This window comes from Clinocottus analis, unplaced genomic scaffold (genome assembly GCF_023055335.1).
Source record: "Clinocottus analis isolate CAN_PGR_092001 unplaced genomic scaffold, fCliAna1.0.p SCAF_9, whole genome shotgun sequence".
Taxonomy (NCBI): Eukaryota; Metazoa; Chordata; class Actinopteri; order Perciformes; family Cottidae; genus Clinocottus; species Clinocottus analis.
This window is the reverse complement of record NW_027176251.1, coordinates 8,243,878-8,264,472: the sequence shown is the minus strand read 5'-3', so window position 1 is coordinate 8,264,472 and position 20,595 is coordinate 8,243,878. Positions and strand designations below refer to the sequence as shown.

Here is a 20,595-nt window from a genome sequence, read left to right as displayed (position 1 = left end):
GCGTGCGTGCGTGCGTGTGTTGGCCCATATCACCTTGACTACTAGTCCAAGTTGTTGCTCTTGATTTTGACTTCCTCCGACAAGGTGATACAGTGAGAACAAGGAAACCATCTGTTGTTTGCAGCAAGCATGAGTGTCCTATGGGCTCAACTTCACGCCTATAGAGACCAAAGAGGCGTGTGTGCGTTTGTGTGTGTGTGTGTGTGTGTGTGTGTGTGTGTGTGTGTGTGTGTGTGGGGGTGTGGGTGTGGGTGTGGGTCTGGGTCGCACTTGTTAAAGCCAGAGAGAGGAGGTGGTGGTTCCAATGAAGATCAGGTTTTAAAAAAGCCATGAAATTGTCCTAAGATAAAGTAAAGTTTATCTATAATGTGAAGTGATGATACAAATTGTAGTGACAAAGAGGTTTTACGGTAATAATATAATGTACTTGTATACACAAATATTAAGACAACGCTGTTTCCTTGTAATGTTCCATTTAGGGCCCGAAGACCCCATGACCCTCAAAAAATTGATTTGAATTGTATTAACATAATTTCAAACTGACGATATATTTTAGAAGAATATGACACATACAGCTGAGACCCTCAGCTGTAAACGGTTATTGTTATCATTTATGTGTGATTGTAAGTCATTGTCATTGGAATCACACTAGTTTCTTCATGTCTAACAATGACTTTGACTCACATCGAGTCAGTAGAAATTATTTAGAGTCACTCCTGTGTTTAGTCACCTTTATGTGAAAGCCCAGCTTGCCGGGAAGAGGGTTCAATACTTCTTTACATATTGGATTTTAAATAAAGGTAGAAGAAAAGATTAAATACAATACTATTAATATGACTTCTTATGGACATTAGTGGGGAGCTCAAACAACAAAGAAAACAGATTTCAACAAAACACAATGCTAATAGTTCCCTTATTAGTTACAAAGAACTACAACCTAATCTCTTGCAAAATAGTGTCTTGTTTTCCATACTTTTACCAGAGGAAACGCACTTCTCGCTCCTCATCCTCATCGGGCTGTCTCTATCTCTCTCTTTATCCCCCCTTCGCCCACCCTCCCCTCTGGTCAGTGAGTTACTCTCTCTATCGCTCTCACTTCCCGAATTAACCACTCAAGAAGTCACCACCGACTCAATCAATAGCTCATACATAAACCCTGCTATAATCGCTCCCCTAGCCTGTCTGTCTGCCCTCCCTTTTCTCTCCTCTCCTTTCTTCACCCTTTACCCCCCTTCTTCGGCTCCTAACTGACACTCCTCTTCCTATCCTCCTGTGTCCCCCTGTTTGTCTTTTGTATGTCTTCATCTTGTCCTTGTCTGATTGTTTTCGACACTCTTTCCTTGTATAAAGCATCAAGCCTCTGTCATACTCACACCTCTGCTTATGTATAACTTCTCAAAGAGTCTGACCTCACTGCATTTTGACCTTATAATAAGATCATGTGAGCAAGACCTAACCCTAACTTTAACCAATACCTAAACTTTACATTTATTACATTTATTTTGCACTTTGGGATAGAACCATGAAAATAATCTATTTGCATCTTTGTGTAAATATTAAACATCAATATTTGTCAATACTGACACATGGTTTCAGTGTGTGGCATTAAGAAAAACTTTAAAAGATGGAACTATGAACAGTAGGAAAATGAATCATAACAAACAATTGATAAACCTCAAGAGTCTCTGCAGCTGGTTCTCATATGCACTTAACTACAAAGATGAATGCAATATATTTTGTTTGTACCACGTAATCAATATTTCACATAATTGTGAGCCAGAATCTGACTTGTTAACAACATGAAGTGCATGTTGTCTCCATTTCTGTTAAGACTTGCAAAGGCAACATTTTAAGTGAAATTGAGTCATTGGGACCACGTCCAGGATCTGGAATCACTATTTTGAAACCAATTGCTTAAAGAAACAAAAATGAAACATAATCAGGTCCCATCTTGACCTGTTGTGTGTCTTGTGCTGAATATTTAGTCTGAAATGTGACCTGATGTTTCTTTGGGAGTATTTTTAACTTGTATTTTCATTAACCGTACTATAGTCCTATAGGGAGTTCATATTTGTGAAGTATCCCTCTAAAGTGTATTATAGGATCACAGTAATTCTTCTAAGTGCAAGCGCACTATCGGTCCATGTTAGTGTGTCCAGCCAGAATGGGCCCAGTATTGCGTTATAGCAAAGACAAGGAGACATCAATATTGCATTATCTCATATTTAACTATGAGACATAGATAGTTGTTTTGGGAGCCTTAAAGATATTGTATTACCAAAGGAGATACAGGCAGACATCAACACACACACACAAACACAAGAGGAGAAAAAAAGGGAATAACACATAGAGAATTTTAAAATGATAAGGCCTCTACACACCATCTACTCGTTCCCCTTCTCTCTCTCTATCTCTCTCTCCTCTTCTCTGCCTCTCTCTCCTCTCTCCAAAGTCTTTGATTCGTCCGTACGGTTTGATCTGTGAGAGAGCGAGTTTTGTAAACACATTTTTCACGATCATATAGCCACGGGCAAGGGGAGCGTGAGGCGCGGAGGAAGAAGAAGGAGAGGGATAGAGACTGGGAGAGAGAGACTGGAGAGAGAGAGAGAGAGAGAGAGAGAGAGAGAGAGAGAGAGAGAGAGAGAGAGAGAGAGAGAGAGGAGGGGGGGCAGGAGAGAGTCTGTGTGTGAGGGACGTTTAATGAGCGTGCAAGATGGAAAGACAGACTGACAGAAAAATGCAAGGATGAAGCTTCAAATGTGACTTACTGCTATACTGCACAGAGCAAAGAAGACACACAGACACTCACATACACACACATGCAAAACCACACACACAAATCGGGGAGCCCAGACTGAAGGTTTTGGCACAAGTAAAGCATCATAGGGGTTGATGAAATGTGAAGCAACAAGGAGAAAAAAAAGCAAGTTATTCAGTGTTCCTCATCATGCAGAGGGGGGTGACACTCCAACACTGCATTTTCCGATATGACATTTCCTGACTGGTGCACCCAGAGTCACAGAGTTCCCCCCCTTCTCCCTCTCTCTCTCTCTCTCTCTCTCTCTCTCTCTCTCTCTCTCTCTCTCTCTCCCTCTCTCTCTCTCTCTCTCACGCACACTCACGCACACACATCAGGGAGGGATGGTGATGCATCTCGTTTGGAAAGATGAACAGAGAAAACAGAGAGAAACAGCGTCTGAAAACAGATTATGGTCGAGCCAATAAACCCAGAACACAGACGGTAAACACTCCGTGGTGTAAAGCTGAACTAATAACAGCGCGAGGCGCTCATTCCTTACATTTCTTTTTTTTTTTCACTTGGTTGAAACACTTTCTTTTTGTCATCTGGCAGCTGCTAATCCGGTTAGGTTCGATCGCCTCCGGTAATGGCGCTAACCCGCCGCTTACACCGACTCGTCTCCACGGGACACGGCGGAGAGGAGGCGACTCCAGCTCGGTGTGAGCAACAGAGAGACATACCGGTGACGGTAATGGCCGAGGAGGAGTAAGAAGAAGAATGTAGGACCTAGTCCACTCTAGGTCTAGCATATTTTACCAACCCTACCAAAACTTTCAAACTTCCAGTCATATTTGCAGATATTTTAATAGACGCAATGGTCCGAAAATCACACGCACAACGCAAGAGGAAATGTTGATTCTTCTTGAAAACAAAGTAGAAAAAAGATTTCATAATGTCTTTGTGCTCACTGCACAGTTCTTAAAATGAAGATTTAAATGTTGATTAATGTTTGAATTACGTACTGTGATGATGCATTTGAAGTCATAAAGGCTAACAATATGCATGCAATATGAGACATTATTATTATGAATAATAATAGCAATAGTAATAATGACATTAATAATATAAATATTAACAATTATTATTATTATAATAATAATCAATAGTCGCAATAATAATTTGCATTTCTGTCGAGCGCATGTGATAACTTTGTGGGGAATTGGCTCCTTGACTTCCGGGCTGGGGTTAGATGCAGGCCACCACATTTAAAGTGCTTTTCCACTTCTAGATTTGTTTGTTTTCCTAAAAGACGGGGAAACACTCCTCAACAATTCAGCAGAAATCCCTCGCGTCAGTCGTTAAAAAAAATGATTTTCTTTTCATTTTTCCTTTCCTTCCATTCTTTCTCTCGCTCCATTTTTTTTCTTACGGACCCTGCTGCTTTTTAGAAAGAAGAATAGCTGCAAGCAATAAAGTCGGTTGTCAGAATATGTGTATGGTGTGTGTTTGTGTGCGTGTGTGTGTGTGTGTGTGTGTGTGTGTGTGTGTGTGTGTGTGTGTGTGTGTGTGTGTGTGTGTGTGTGTGTGTGCATATATTGCAGTGCAGTGTAGCGTTTCCTCTTCCTCTCTCTTTCTTCTCTCAGTCTTTTCTGTCCGGGGAATTGTTCTCAACGTCCACAAACACATTGCAAATACCCGCCGGCCCAGCGGCATCGATTTCTAATTAGACGCCAGGATAATCGTTGGAGAGAGATGAAAAAAGGAGAGAGTGATAGTGAGACCGAGTAAATAAATATATAAACAAATTAGAGCCCAGATTAATTGAATGAATATGAGCATTAAAAAGAAAGAAACAAAGGTGATCTTGGCGGATAACCTTTGAATGGACAAAACGGGAAGTAAGGCTTGTACACGCCCGGAGGAGGCACGCGGGCTGGAATATGCAGAAAAAGGATATTGCGATTAGGAAATTAGGGCCTCTGTTTTTTTTCTCAAACATTTCTTTTGGAATTACTGATCGGTGCTGATGGATGTGGTTTAATTCATTTATTTAAAACATTAAATGTTCCCGTTTTTCCATAAAAAGTTATAATAAGTTGTATGCACGATGTCACTGCAACAGAGCGCTCAGTGGACTCATGCAGGGAAACAAGGACCCTGTACAAGAAACTCGTCCAGGCAAAAAAGGAGAAATATGATCATAAACAAATCCGACCGAAAGAAGAGCATAATATATGCGTGTGTGTGTGTGTGTATAATACAGACGGAATGTGACCCACTGGTAATTGTTGCACGTGCATGACGCACGGCGAGGCCTGTGCCTGAAACTGTGACAGCAATCAACCTTGAACTAAAGCCACAGCTGGATTATCCAACTTCTCTCCTGTTCAGTCAAATTTCCCCCCTCTCTCCCCCTCGTTCTGCCTCCTGACAGAGTGTGACAGGGGGTTAGCCGGGGAGCTCAGGTAGCTCGTTTACTTTAATTAACGTTTCATCATCCTCGGAGCGGGACCGCGCACCGTATATACTCTTTCATGCTGCTCCGTCTCTCATCCCTGTTCTCCATCCATTCATCATCAGCCCTCCCCTCGCCCTCTCCCTCTCCCTCTCTCTCTCTCTCTCTCTCTCTCTCTCTCTCTCTCTCTCTCTCTCTCTCTCTCTCTCTCCCTCATCCCCACCTTCGGGCTCAACTCTCATCTTTACTTCAACAACTCGCCATATCGCCCCCTGCTCTCTGTCTCATGTCCACTCAGGCATATACAGGGTAATAATTCAAACACGATCCTTCCTTACTTCCCTCGTCAATTTCTGCCTCTCCACCCATCCCTTAAAAAAAACAAAAAAACTTAGTTTCTTCTTTTCTTTCCTTTCCCTGAACTCCTCCTCCTCTCCCCTTTTTAACCGCATAATTACATGCTCATCATTTTTCGGCTGCAACGGCACAAATACACTCGACGGGATATGATCCGACTATTAATGTATAGTAGTATAATCCTCATATGCCGATAGGTTGTTTAGGATGGACACATGCGGCAGGAGATGAAAAAGGAGAGTTATTGAGCGGTATTGACTGCCTCTGATCGTATAACGGAAAATAAACCTCCAGTTGGTGATCATCGTCAGCCAACTAACCGCGATAGATACAATCAATCCGTTTTTAGGTCTCTTTCAGTGGGCTTGAGAATCAATTAGTGACCTAATGTTTCTATGAGCTGAACGTTGTGATATTATTATTTACGTTAAGTGAAGGCAATACAATTAGGTCAGTGCTTTTTAGACTGTGACTCACTTTTCCTGTTTGTCCTTGTGTGTGTAGGAAGAGAAATCCGGCAAAAGACAAGTGGGCTGGATCAAGCAATGAAGGTAAGAGAGCACACTTTGCGCAGTTTGGTGCCCAAAAAACATTCAAATGAGGAGCTGTAAACACAGTTGAAGATCGACCACGTTTACTTTGTGCGCAAGTGCATCCAGTTTCAGCATTAGCATTAATCGCTAATATGAATACGTAATAAGCTAATTAGTCGACACGGTATTTCATTCTAAAGTCTCAAGCAACTCGGATATAAGTTGAATATACAAACAAAGAAAACTCTCCAAACACATTCATTCCGTGAAATAACTTTCTCTGAGAGCTGACTGTGTTTAATGAGGGTGAGCTGAGTTATCGCGATGTTCAAGAACATGGACGATGAGGGCCAAAGTGCAAAGATGGCGTGATTAATTAGTATCTTCAGCTATTTAGAAAAGAGCAAAGCTGTATGTTTATGGTGAGGTCGTCTCTTATAGAATTTGGCTGAAGGCTCCACTCATGAATCAATTTCACTCTGTCTTCTTGAAATAATTGCCCCTCACTCTTATTTGAACTTTGACACATTTACTTGAGTGTAATAGTTGTGTTTATTGCACTAAATTTCCATGTAATTTTTAATACAAATATGAGAGAATTTTCCCTGAGGAAGTACGCTATAGTTTAGTTGTTCTTGTATAAATAATTATGAACATTACAATAAGGTAAAAATGATTTTAGGTATAATACAACAGCAGTCATGATCCAAGTGGTTATATTGTAAAAAAAATAAAAAAATGATAAAAGAGATAAAAAAAGTTGGAGGATAGTCAAATCATATAAAAGTGTCTTGCATTTTGCTAACTTCTTGTTAATGAAAAAAGGAACGGCAAATATGAATCAATAAAACTAGGATTAAAAACTTGAAACCGATATTATTGAATCCCGGCGGAGTCGGCGGAGTTTGACGAAACGGTGGAAATGTGCAGGTGTTATATGGAGCAAAAGTAAAACGAGCGAAAAAAGTCAAGTAAATGCAGTTACACTCATATGGTTCAGTGTGGTCTGGGCGGGACTCGAACGCGACCTGGGACTCAGCGTGGAGCATTTTGATAGTTTAAACAGTTTAAAACACTTACAGTGGTAACCGGATTTGTAGCCTTGCGGGGTTAAGACCGTGATGAAATCCTCCGTGCCCACCGGGACTAGAGGGGAGCACTCACATACAAATTGCCATTGATAAAGAGAGAATGGGAAGCCCCGACATCACAAACCTTAAACCCCATCCCTCTCACACTGGTTCGGAGGAAAAAAACTATTGTACCGAGAGTGCAGTGCAGCTGACACCACCCGGCACCCTGGGGGGGAAAAGGGAGGAGGGGAGTTTGACATCATTGCATAAAAATGTTTCTGCTTTGTAATCGTTTTAAATTGATCCATTTATTTTTGACTGGAGATCACCCTACCACAATGTATGCAATCAATATTGTTTGACATGTGGGAAAATTCAGCTTTGTTGAACTGCGAATGTACCGAATGTTGACCTTTGAGAGTGCAGTGCAGCTGGTGACTGCGGAAGCTCAAAGGTGTCATCAATAATGGGGGACAAACTACAAGCCAACGTCTCCCATTTGCCAGACACGCATTATGATTAATTGTTGTCGTACAGCGGCCACACAGAAAGCATTTACCTTCAAATGGAGCAAACAATCGCGGTCACATCAGGACAGTTAATTAGGACAACATAAACCACAGAGTATGGATGTTTAACATAAAAACGTTTGAAACGTTGTGCCGGATACCTATGGTCGCCCAACGAATCGGACAATATTTGCTTGTTGTTCGCAGGTATTTCTTTCTAAATAAACAAACAAGATAAAATAAGTACCTGCCTTCAGGGATCAATCTTATGGATCCAAACCCTGCCAAATCCTGAACTACAGCAACATTGTACCTAAACTTACCGCCTCCAATTTGAACCTGCACTGAACAATTTGTCATAGATTCTTACGGTTTAAACAGTTGATCACTTTTTATCTAACATGTACTCACACACTTTGGGTTTAATGTTTCCATCATGGCGCTTCGACACAACCCTGTGATCCATCAGTTAAACCTAAGTTAATACTCTTGCAAGGGGCCCAAAAATATCTAAAAACTTAATGCTTGGATCTCTGTTTGTGGATTCTCCCACCACAGATTTACAGATTTTACAGAGATTAAAAGAAAATAAACTATGAAATATGCCAAAAAAAGTATAATTTCACAAACAAGACACGGTGACATGAGTTCTACGAGCACAGATTGTTAATGAATGCATATTCCATATTTACTACGATTTCTAATGTATTTTAATGCTGTCTGTCTCTTCCCAATACACACACACAAACACACACACACACACACACACACACACACACACACACACACACACACAAACACACACACACACCCAAACACACACACACAGACCAGCATGCACACCGACTACACTTCACAAATTCAATCTCTCCATCTTTCTATGTTTCCATCTCCCACTCTTTTTTTACACAGCCACACACACACACACACACACACACACACACACACACACACACACACACACACACACACACACACGCTCAGCGGCCGTCTGCCCCGGCCCCCGTTGGCCCTCTCGCCTGTGTGTGCGTGTCAAATCGAATCTCCACCTCAGTGCGTAGTACACCTGCTGTGCCGGTATATAATGCGCTGCATACAGTGCGCGCACGATGACGGATTACTGAATTAGACCAATAATGACAAGTGACACTTCTGTTACCGCTCCCTGAGCCACTGCAGAGACGGGGAAAGGTGTAAATACAGAACAGACGCAGCGGCAGAGAGGAGGGAGAAGAAAAAAATAGATCAGAGACAAAGGAAGTCATGAGATGGAATGAGAATTTTCAGCTTGTTCTGTAAATAAGTTCTGTTTCCTTTGAGTGCAACTTCGATGTCCTGTATCTTTTTTTTCCTTTCTCCATTTCCACGCTGACAATCCGTTGTCATGGACTCATGGTGGCAGCTCAATGGTGGCTGTGTAAATCATATTGTTTTTGTTCTCTTCTAATACAACATTTCAAGCCCCGGTCTCACCTGGACTTGAACTGGTCTTGAAAGTGACATGTGTTCGAGGCATCAGCCGGACTGAAATCGATGCAACATTGCAGCAACTTCACGTGTTTGGCCAGGCCGAACTGTTCTGAGAAGTTTTGATGTGTTTTCTTAATGAATATTCATGAAATGTCAAGCAAGGTAATTTATGAGTGTCCACCAGTTGTAGACCAGGGCAGTGTATCTGCAGGATGTCTGCCCCCCCCCCATGGACCCGGGTCTCCGCAGGCCTGTGCTCAGGATACTAAACCATGCCAAATGAGGAAGAGGAGGTGCAATCCTCCCTGGGACCACATGAATAAATCAGCCTACCACCCGGTGTTCCTGTATCGGGGCAACGACTGACTAGATACAGAGACATGTACACAAACACATGCATTCATTCATACATCCAGTTATTGCTCATGCAGAATAGAAACTGGAGAACAAGGACACCGTAGGTGCGATAGGTGTCAAACACCAGTGGTTTTGTTTTTGAGGTAAGAGACAGATACGAAACATCGATGAGAATATTTGCGTTGGCGCAATGTCAATGGTGTCAATTTAACTGCAAGGCTCATCGTGCTGCCGGCATTGTCTCTTAATGGAGACTCAGAAGGGGATAGGATCCTGCCAAGCCCTGGAGTCGTTGTGCCACAGTCGTGTTTCCCTTGCAAGCCAACGCTCAAACAGGACGCAGACGACTTCCAAAACTCATACCTTCAGTTTATCTGCACCCACTTGATAGAGGAAAGATGAACAAAGACGGACAAGGCTGCCGTGAAGAAGAAGTGAGCACTTAAGTGGGATAGACACACGCACACACATACACACACACACACACACACACACACACACACACACACACACACACACACACTAATACACACACACACTAATACACACACGCACAGAGGGAGTGGAAGCACAATTGGAGTTGGAAAAAGAGAGCACAGGAGCGAGGAGGCAATGGGGAGAGCACAGAGGAAGGAAGACAGAAAGAAATATTGACAAAGCCTAGATATACACATAAGTCACCCGACACGACCCGCCTGCTCCCTGTATTTTATAGAGCTGCTCTGCGCTGGCGGAACAGCGTGACAGGCCAGTTCCTTCAACGGAAAATATGGTCCCTCTCTACCCTCCCGCCTCTCGCTGCGCTATCACTCCTGTTTTCTGTCTATCCCACCTGATATCATTCTGTCACCTCTGCGCCGAGCTCTTTTTTTTCCATCACCCCCCCTATTTCTTCCCTCCCCGTTCTCGCATTTTTATTGGCGCTCTACATTCCGCCCGTCATGTTTCACTCCTCCGTTTCTATCCATCTTCATGTCGCTCTCTTAATCCCCTCTCATTTGCTCTCCTCGGCCCTCATCCCTCCCGTTTCTCTTCCTGCTCTCTTGGAGCCGTTTCCACGTGCCATCCCATTTCCACCTACTCCTCTCCATTTCCCTCATTCTTCCTGATTCATTTCCTCTCTTCTATCCTTTCCATTCATCCCTCTCCTGCTACGTGCATCGCCATCACCATCCCTCTCCCCCTTAAGCTTCCCTACTTTCATCTTACACCTTTCCAACTATATTTCCTTTGACCTCCATGGTTTCCCTTAAGTTCATCTGTCACCATGCCTCTCTATCACCCCTGTAAACTGTCTCCATCCACTTCTTTAAACGGAATGCTTTAGCTCGGCCTTTTCGATTCTGCTCTTTCCTTTCTTCCTGCAGCTTATTTCACCTTCCTTATAGACATCTTTTGTCTCACTTCTTGAAACGTAAACGCAATGCCTTCACCAAATATCCCACAATTTCACTGTTTACACTGTTGTCTTCCCCTCCAGCCCCGTCGCCATCCCTCCTTCCCTCCCTTTCATTTCTTTCCTCTTTTCTTCTCCTTTCTTTTCGCTTCTCTCCCTCTGCATTCCAGCCGGCCCTCCCTCTCTCATCCGCAGCCCGAGCACAGAGCCCCATGTGTCGGAATCAATTAGGGCTGAGAGCCGTCGCGGCCGCTCTTTCACGGAGGTAAATATTAAACTGCACCAAGCACCGAGGAGGAAGAGAAGGAGAGAGAGGAGGGGAGAAAGGGAGCCCTCCGTCCCTAATCCACCGCATCGATCAGGCGGGGATGAGGGTAATATATTATTTTGACAAGATACGATTCTCCGACGCGCACCGCTATCCCCGGCGATCGATTTCTTTTTTCTCTCCTTTTTTCTTCCCTTTTCTCCCCCTCAGCGAGTGGGACAGAGTTTGTGTGTTACTGTGTGTGTGTGTGTGTGTGTGTCAGAGATAGGGTGCGCACGCGCGTGTATAGGCAATTTGTGCGCATTTGTGTGTTGTCGTCGGGCGTCTTGGCGTGTGCATGTGCACCCGAGTGTGGATGGGTGACAATAGGAACAGCATTAGGAAATGTGGGGAAGAGATGAGGACGGTGCTTCTAGTAGGCCTACGCTTTTACAAACAAGCTGCTGTCTGAACAGCTAAATCACGCGCTCGTGCAGAGGTGGATCGCTGAGAGGGTACTCTGAGAATCACATTGTGTTATATGCACGCGCAGCAAGGCAGGACGTCAGGGTTACAGTTAGTCAAATAGGTAGAGCTGACCTATTGTAAACTTAAATGTCCTCCCCCGCACAGTCCCCTCTGCTCTCGTGCCTCCCCTCTATATCGCTTTATAAACTGTGTCTAAATGCTAAATTCACAGATCAATTTTTTTTATTCAACCTCTCCCCCCATCAACGAGCTCCCTCTGCCCCCTGCCTCTGTCCTCCTCAAACAGCCTCACATCTTGCTGTCCTCCAGTGACGGAGAGTGTCCTACCCAGCCTTATGTATGTCTCTGTGTATGTGTGTGTGTGTGTGTGTGTGTGTGTGTGTGTGTGTGTGTGTGTGTGTGTGTGTGTGTGTGTGTGTGTGTGTGTGTGTGTATGGGTCTGCATGTCGAAGTCTTTGTGTGCAACTTATTCTCATTGTAGGTCACAGAAGAAACAAAAGAAAAGCTGAGGTTTTCACATCACATATGAAAAATGAAAGGTAGTTTTCTGATGGCGTACCATCAGAAAACTACAAAATGACTGTGAAAGTTATATTTCTGACATAAAACTTACACAGTGAATCTTACAGAGGATCCCATGGTAAATGTTCGCCCATTGTTGGGTTTCTCCAACCCCGTGGTTGAGCCTTACAACTGTCGTGAACTCCTAAACAAAATAATAAGCAAATATCTATGACGCTTGTGAAAGGTGACTGTATGCCTCTCTCCTGACAAGCTACAGTAGCGAGGACAGGAAGTTCAGCCCTCGAGCTGGGAAAATAGACATCATGCTGGTGGTGACCAAAATGTAGCAAAAAGGCTCGTGAACACTGGACTGAGATTCATCGGGTGACCACATAATTCCACTGTGAAGCTCGTGCATCTCTGTGGAAATAGGCAAATGTGTACTAAACATTTAGCGAGAAGTACTTGCTGTATATCCAACCCTATTTCAGGATCCTGTAAAACCTCAGAATACACCAGTGATCTGGCACAAGACCCTGCCGTGCAGAACCTGTTTAGTCAACTTGATTATGTTAAGGGAAAGATTTGGGTAAAAATGAAAAAAAAAAAAAGTAAAATATATATACACCTAATTAACATATCAAAAGTAAGGTGATTCTTCAAAAACGACCGGCGAGTCCCCCGGTCAGTGGCTTGTGTCTGTTTTTAAAGTTCAGGCATTGACATGAACTTGACTGACTCACGGCTCCTGTGATTGCGAGTGACGGGGAAACTGACCAAGCGTTGGTGTTTGATGAGCTCGGGGTGAGATCAACATCAACAGACACCAACAGAGTTCTTCTGAGTAAAATCCCTGGGTTTGTCTGACCATCTATCCACCCCTCCTTGCACAGACTTTGTCACCTGACTTTCTTATCAGCAGCCCTGCTGGTCCTGGCTCATGATTATGTGGGTTCTATACTAATTACTGAGCACTGCTTTTCAACTACGTACAAAGATGGAATGACGACAGCCTCAGACACAATGACACTGGCAGACAGCAGCATTGCAAATAGGATACTGTGTGTTGCAGTGCAGAACTCTAACTATCAAGTGTATAACGCCTCTGTGAGTGTATCATGATTATAACAAACAATTGTACGTCAGCATGCATTTATGTGTATGTGGATGACATATTTTGCTTCCAACCTGTTCTTCTTAGTGTGTTGCGGTGATACAAACAAGTCATGTCTCCATGCACACACACGCACACACACACACACACACACGCACACACCCAGGCACCCAACCGGTTTCCTCTTTCAGAACGCTCTGTCCAAACAAGCACGACATCACCTGCTGGTGTCTCCTCCAGCTCACTCTCTCTTACTCCTCGTCTCCCACTTTCTCTGTTTCTGCTTGCCGCGACTTAGTTTTCCTCTTTCTTTCTATCCGCTCTTGCCTTTATTGTACCATTTTCTGCCACTTTGGTCCAAGAAAGGGAGGCCGTAATGCAATCTCTCCCCCTCTCTGTCCCCTGCTGTGAGGGAGAGAAGCTTGGCCTGTGTGCTGGGCCGGGGAGAAGGGGGAGAGACGGGGTCAAGGTGAGCTCTAATACACTATTGATCCGCCCCAATTGAAAACCTGATGGAAATTTTACCCCCCTCCCCTCCCTTCCTCCTCATCCTTCCCCTGCACCCCTCTCTCTCTCTCTCTCTGTTTTTTTCACCCCTCCTTTCGTCTACCGCCCCCCCCCCTCTCCCTTCCTATCTCCCACTCTTCTCTTCCCTTATGTCTCTTTTCCTTTCCTGTGTGTATCCTCCCTGGTGTCTAGAGTCTTCCTCTTTTTCAGTGTCTATCGCCGTTCACTCCAATCTGTTTTCTCTCCCAGCTGAATGTCTCTTTCAACCACTGACCACTTTCTCTCGTTTGCTATCCAGCTCGGTGCCAAGCGGCACTCTGCCTACATGTCTTTTAAACCGGGCTTCTAATCATTTCCTCTCTTCTCTCGCCATCTCCCCTCTTTCAAGCCTGTTCCTCTCTTTTTTCCTTTACATCCCTTGCTACCCCACAACTGCCTGCTGTTTCTGTCTCTCACTCGTTTTCCCTCATCCCCCTCTCTGAGTGTGCATCAGATGGTCCATTTCTCTCTAACCCAGTGCATATTGATCCCTATGGCAGTAGCATGCAGGGTGAGGGCTGTGAAGACCACTGCTACAGTGTATTAAACGCCACAAACGCTTTGGACGTGGGGCCTGAGACACGCCTCCCCGGCAGGGCCCTGTCAATAGCTGCTCCCTCCTGTCAACAGCAGCCAAATGGCCTCTCAATCTGGGACTTGTGATGGGCTACAGATTGGTACACAGAAACAGCAACGGATGCGCCACAGAAAAATAGAAAAAGTGTTGATGGGGAAGAAAAGCCAGGATAAAAATATTAGATGTGTGTACGGTAATTTTCCCCATAACGGCAAACTTGTTTTTTTTTTTTTTTAAAAACAGATGTATTCGGCATTGCTGCAAGTGAATGAAATCATGTAAAATCATTTCCAATCAGATGCCTAACATTTTGCACAAACAAAATCTACGACCTCAACTTTCAATTTGCTTCATTCTTTGCCTTAACAAGGCTTCATAATAACACACTCTAGTGCTGGAGTTATGTGGAACAGCAATTATGACCACAGTCGAGTGTGCTATACACACTGTTCAAGCACTTCAAACAAAAGAGGCACAAACACTGGGAAGACCAGAACAATAGAGATGGCAGCAGCAGAAGTAAACCTTTCACAGCTACCCATTACTTTCCCACTTAACAAGACTGACCACAACCTCTCCCTCTCGCTGACTCTATGCAGAGTTTGCCGCTATCGCCGCACCGCTTGAGTGGGAGATAAATGGAGGGAGTGCGTGTATGTGCGCGTTTGATTTATGTACTGTTGTGTACGTGTCAGACGGCAGAGCTATCGAGACCACCATCTCCCAATAGACACAGAAATGCTACAGCAGTGGAGGGACCCCTCTGTCGACCCGGAGACCTCTGATACACATCTGGAACAACAGAGCACACCGGACGGGGATTGGAGGGGTTTGCTGGAGGAGGTGGAGGTGGAGGGGTGAGGGAGGGGGGAGGGGGAACTACCTTCATTGTGTATGTGTTTTTTTTTCATTTTCATTCAAAGGAGATTCGCCTTCACTTTGTCCCTCACTCTCTGTTTCTCTTCTCTGTTTGGCGTTGACGTGAGGGACGCGTCCTCTGTGCTCTCACCTTAAACTCAACTTTACAACTTCTGTCCGCTCTCGGAGGAATAATCTCACAGGTACCAGAGCTCCAGCATGCAGACTGTAGGTCTTGGTTGGTTGCTTTTACATTAAGCTTCTGTCAACAGTGTCAGGAGTTACTTCTGTGTGATACTGATCTCACGGGAAAAGTCTTTTATTCAAAGGATACCAGTTTGTTAGAGAAACACGACCAAAACCTTGTGTACAACCATTTCAAGAAATATATTCTTTTTTTAAACCTCTCGCCCTCTTTTCTGACCTTCAACCATTTGATATGTAGGTTGACTTATTTTAAGTCATATCTTGTGCATTGAATACAGTATTACAATTGTGTACAATTACATCTTCTCGAGTTAAAAACAGGTCCTCATGTTTCCTGTATATATTTCCTTGCTTCTAATTGGTCTACTAACCGGCACTCAGAGGTCCGACACCTGTTTTATTTTCCCACTTTTCTCTTTCAATCACTCTTTCCTTCTCTCCCTCGCTGTCTCCTTTCTTTCTCCGCACTCTCTTCAGCCTCTCCATCTATTTCTTTCTCTCGAGGAAGGAATCAGTCTCACCTTAATTGCTCTTAAATCGGATTAATGACTGACCGGGGACAACTTGACTTAATCTCTCTTCTAGTAAATCTCTTCCTCTCCGCTTTTCTCATACATCACTCCTAAACATTTTATCCTCTCTCACTCACTTTAGCTTTTGTCCTCCTCTTTTTCGGTCCTCGGCCCTTTCTCTCTGGTCGCTCTCTTTCACCTTCTTCCTCTTCCATTTCATCTCCGTCCTTCTTTCTCCTCTCTCCATCACTCTCCCTGCGAGTCAATCATTCTTTCATCTTTTTGGACACACTCTGTCATGCTTCAGCTCTGCTCGTCATCCGGGTCCCTTCATCATTTTCCCCCTTTTCTTTTTCACACTCTTTCAACAACTTTCTATCATCCTTTAACTTCATCATCCTGAGATTTTGCCAGCACCTCTTTGACTTGGCTGTCACTCTGTCTCTCCGTTCCACACTCTGTCTCACTCTCTCTCTCTCTGAGTTGTTGTCTCTCTACAAGGTTGGCCAGTCGCAGCGTGTTGTGTATGTGTTAGCGCACGTCGATGTGGTCCTGTCATTGCCTCCTAAGTGCTTTGGCAATACTAGGGATCTGCTGTCATGCCAGTGCAACTAATCTCAATTGAATTACACTGAACTTGTATTGAGATTGAGATAGAGGACATGAGCATCTGTCTGTGTGATTGCTCAAGCAGCACCCTCACACCCATGTGGAAAAAAAGCGGACATAAAGCGCACACGCACACAAATTCAAGAAAATCAGATTTGGTGAAAATAACACCCTTTTGATCATGAACCTAAATGAGAATAATGCCAATAAAACCACAACAAGAAATAAAAAGTGCACCAAAGTTAAATACAAAACAACTGCTGCCATGGCATAACTGGGGTGATCCTTGTTAGAGATATAAGGGCAAAGAAATTGTGCCACCTTCCAAACTCCTGCAGTTAAAAAAAAACAGAGGAGAAAAAAAGGGGCCAGCCTTCTGGACAAAAGCTCATTTTCCTCTTGGTTGCACACTGCTGCAGGCGGGCTAACATGCCACAGGAGAATTCAACCACTCATACACCTTTGTTTTCCTCAGGTTTTTCTCAACTTTACACACACAGCAGCAGAGCCATAACCGAGAGTGAACCAGGATTTCTATGTCAACCCAGAAGGCATGTGCTTGTGCATGGCTTGTCCAGCCTGCGGTGAATTCAATGAAAGGAGAGCCATGAAGCCATCCCTTTCGCTCTCATTGTGACAGAGAAAAGGAGAATCTGTCATTTCCAAATGCGGGCACATTTGTTCCAGTTTAGCTTTGAGCCACTTCCACGTCGTTCTCCCATTTCTCTCCACTCGCCGACTCCTTCAAAGACCCCCTCCACCTCCCAGTCCCGTTGCATGCCTACCTTAGCATGCTGCTTCACAGCTATCCTACATCTGTCCTCTCTCTCCCTCTCCCTCTCTCTCTCTCTTTCACACACGCAGTGCAGTCAGGATTAAGCATTTATCTCGGTGGTCCTCCTCTCGGCCCTAAACGCCCGTGAGGATGATAAGAGTCGCTGGGATTTGTCAAATTGTGCGCCATTGATTAACTGACCTTTCACGCCTGCAAGTCTCTCAGCCACTCCACTAACTGCCAACAGGCTAGATAGAGAGATAGATGGATACATCTGGCTGTTATTATTGTGTACAGGTTTGTAGTTACCAGGTGTGGCAGCGAGGCGACAGGGGTATGAGGGCCACGGGGGGGCTTGATGGTGAGAAAGATACAGAGGAGTCCTTCAATTGCCCTATGGGCTTGGAGTGTAACAGGTAGACGTGTCTACAACCAAACAGTAATGTGTGTTGAATAATGAATATTGAAACACAAATTTTAAGGTGCGCCAAGGGTCTAATATCAGACAGGAAGGATTAGAAGGGAGCAGAGGAGCCGGAGGAAGCGTTCTGACTGGTGGCTGGAGGAGCGTCTCGCATGTGATCAGAATGGCCAAGGGCGATGCATGGCGCGTTGGACGCGTTGACTATTCACAGACAGGTCTGTGCTGCTGCACCGCAGATTGTCAAAAGTAAGAGAGGGGTATCCTAAAACATAAAAAATAAAACAAACCCTGAGTCCAATCTGACAGAGAATATCTGGCAACGTTCAATTTTTTAAGCTATTATATCACAATCTAAATGCCCTTTGTTTGAAACTCAGATTGGTCAGTAATAACTATATTCCATCTGCAAGTGTCACTTTTTTTTTATCTGCACGCATGAACACACTTGTGGTCTTCAATTTTAAATCTACAACACATGACTTCCTCCAAGTGAAAAAAACACCCTGACCTCAAGTCACTTCACATTAAAAAGACAAACGAAGGCGAGTTTAAAAACTCAAAGAAAAAAATCGCGAGGAAAGCAAAAGTAGATCGATGTTGACAGAGGTTGAAGAGGAACTTCACCCACCTGGACTTCCGCGTCAGCCCGCCTCAGCGATGCACCTGAGGCCGAAGCCCGACCGCCGTCTCTCGGACTGGACTGGAGCTCGTTCACCCCTGCGCGTGTTGTTCCGATCCGGCAGCGAGGAGGCGAGAGTGTCGCTGTCACACTGCACGAATGCGTCACTAAAAACAAACACACACACACATACAAAAAACAGATACGAAATTAAAAGTCTAATCATAGACACAAAAGACGAGTCCGTGGGACCCGGTGAAGCGTTGGTCCAGCTGCGCGGAGCCGATCCCGGGCGCAAGTTGTGGCGTTTCCCCCCCGCAGGACCACCGCCGCCACATCGACCACAGATCAATCACATTATTTACTCTTCTCCGTCCTACAGTAACGGAGACAGCGAGAGGGAGGATGACATGCGCGAGCAGTACGGACAGTCATCACGATAACCCCCATAATGACTTGAATTGTGCGTCTTTTGCGAAGTTAATAATCACTTGATCGCACTCAGTGGTCCTCATTCCTTGAGTTGATGTCTCTAATATACAAACTAAAACCCCAGACTGGCTTCTAATTTCCTGTATAATATTAAAGTCTTCAGAATATACGAGGTTATAGCTTTTTCCTTACGGGGTGTGTCCGGGTGTATCGGCGCAGCGCGCGGATGCAGAGGGCCTGAATGCAGCTCTGCGAGGATCCGCTCTCTTGTTATCGATATCTGAGAAGCTTGCTGGAAAAGATATTGACCGCACTAACTAGCCGCACTTTGATCATACGAAATTGCTTTCCAGATGACAACACATTAAGGATGAGAGCATTTAAAAAAAAAAAAAAATCAAAACCCGCTTCTCAGAAGTCAGAAGTTTCTCTTCCGAATGAGATGGAGATGAGGAGAGGTGAGAGCCCCCATAAGTCGACTGCCTTAATGAATAAGAGAAAACCGATAGTCCATTTCCAAAAAGAGGAAAGGAAACGAAAAAGGAAAAACAAAGAAAGAGGAACACGTTAGGAAGGGAGGTTACATCCCAAACCGTAATTCCTCACCAAAGAACCACGATCATGGAGTAAGTTTGATTCTAAGCATTTATTGGACCTAAAGACTCGGATAATATCGAATAAATATTTATATATTAAGCTAATAATTACAGTTATTTAAAAATAAAAAATAATGGATACACGGACAAAACATAGAAACATCGATCTTTCTGGTTAATTTTCGTGTAAATTACAGCAAATGAATACAAAGTTAAATACGGAGAGAACGGCAGTGATTTCTAAGTGTTCTTGATTCTGAAAGGTGAAATTTAAAAGCATTAATCGGAGCAAAATAAATTACAAACCCATTCTGAATTAAATATCAAGTGTAAAAGGTAATTTTAAGTTCAAACAGGTATATGCTTTGAGAAATAAATCATTGATTCCAGATTATTTGTTCGATATAATAATAATACAAATACAGTATTAATAATTTGAAACGAAATAAGTTGTATGCTGCTTGTTGTACGAGAACAAGTCAACAGAATGCAATCGATTATTAGTAGTATTACTGTTATTGTTATTATCCTTGCAAATAATCGAACAGAGAAGTGCCATCAGTGGCTGGAGAGATATGTATAATAATATAGTATGTGCTAAATATCGGCCGCGTAATGCGCGCATATTATAACACATGTAATTTGATGGGTTAACGAGTTCAAAGGCAGCCGTGCAGAGGTGAGGCATGAAGGATGAAGGAGGGGGGCGAGGGATGTGCGGAGAAATTTCCCCAAATGCCATTTAATGTCGGAAATATTTCCACCATTATTGACAGCAGAGAGACAGACGGATGAGACGATGGCGAGAACCAGCACAAACGCGGGGAAATAATAAATAATCCAATTAAAGCGGGAAACAGAAGAAGAAGAAGAAGAAGAAGAAGAAGAAGAAGAAGAAGAAGAAGAAGAAGAAGAAGAAGAAGAAGAAGGGTTCAACACGAAACTTCACACAGGAAACAAACTGTTTCAGGTCAACAGGCTGAAGGAGAGAGAGAGAGAGAGAGAGAGAGAGAGAGAGAGAGAGAGAGAGAGAGAGAGAGAGAGAGAGAGAGAGAGAGAGAGGCGTCTGATGAAGTTAGCAGGCAAGAAGCCAAAATGACTTTTTTAATGATGCCAAAATTAAGCAGCACATTATAAAGAAACCTGCATGTATTTCAGATTTTATTTCAATTTATTATCTGTATTTATTGAAAAGA

General features: G+C 43.8%; 1 protein-coding gene across 1 annotated transcript in view; it reads right to left on the bottom strand.

The window, feature by feature from the left end:
* Positions 1 to 18,441, bottom strand: part of erfl1 (Ets2 repressor factor like 1) — a 34,412-nt gene extending 15,971 nt beyond the window's left edge. Inside the window, exon 1 of the mRNA XM_068570513.1 lies at positions 18,381 to 18,441. The gene's annotated coding sequence lies outside the window, so the exon portion shown is untranslated. The remainder of the gene's footprint in view (positions 1 to 18,380) is intronic.
* Between the last annotated feature and the right edge of the window lie 2,154 nt (positions 18,442 to 20,595).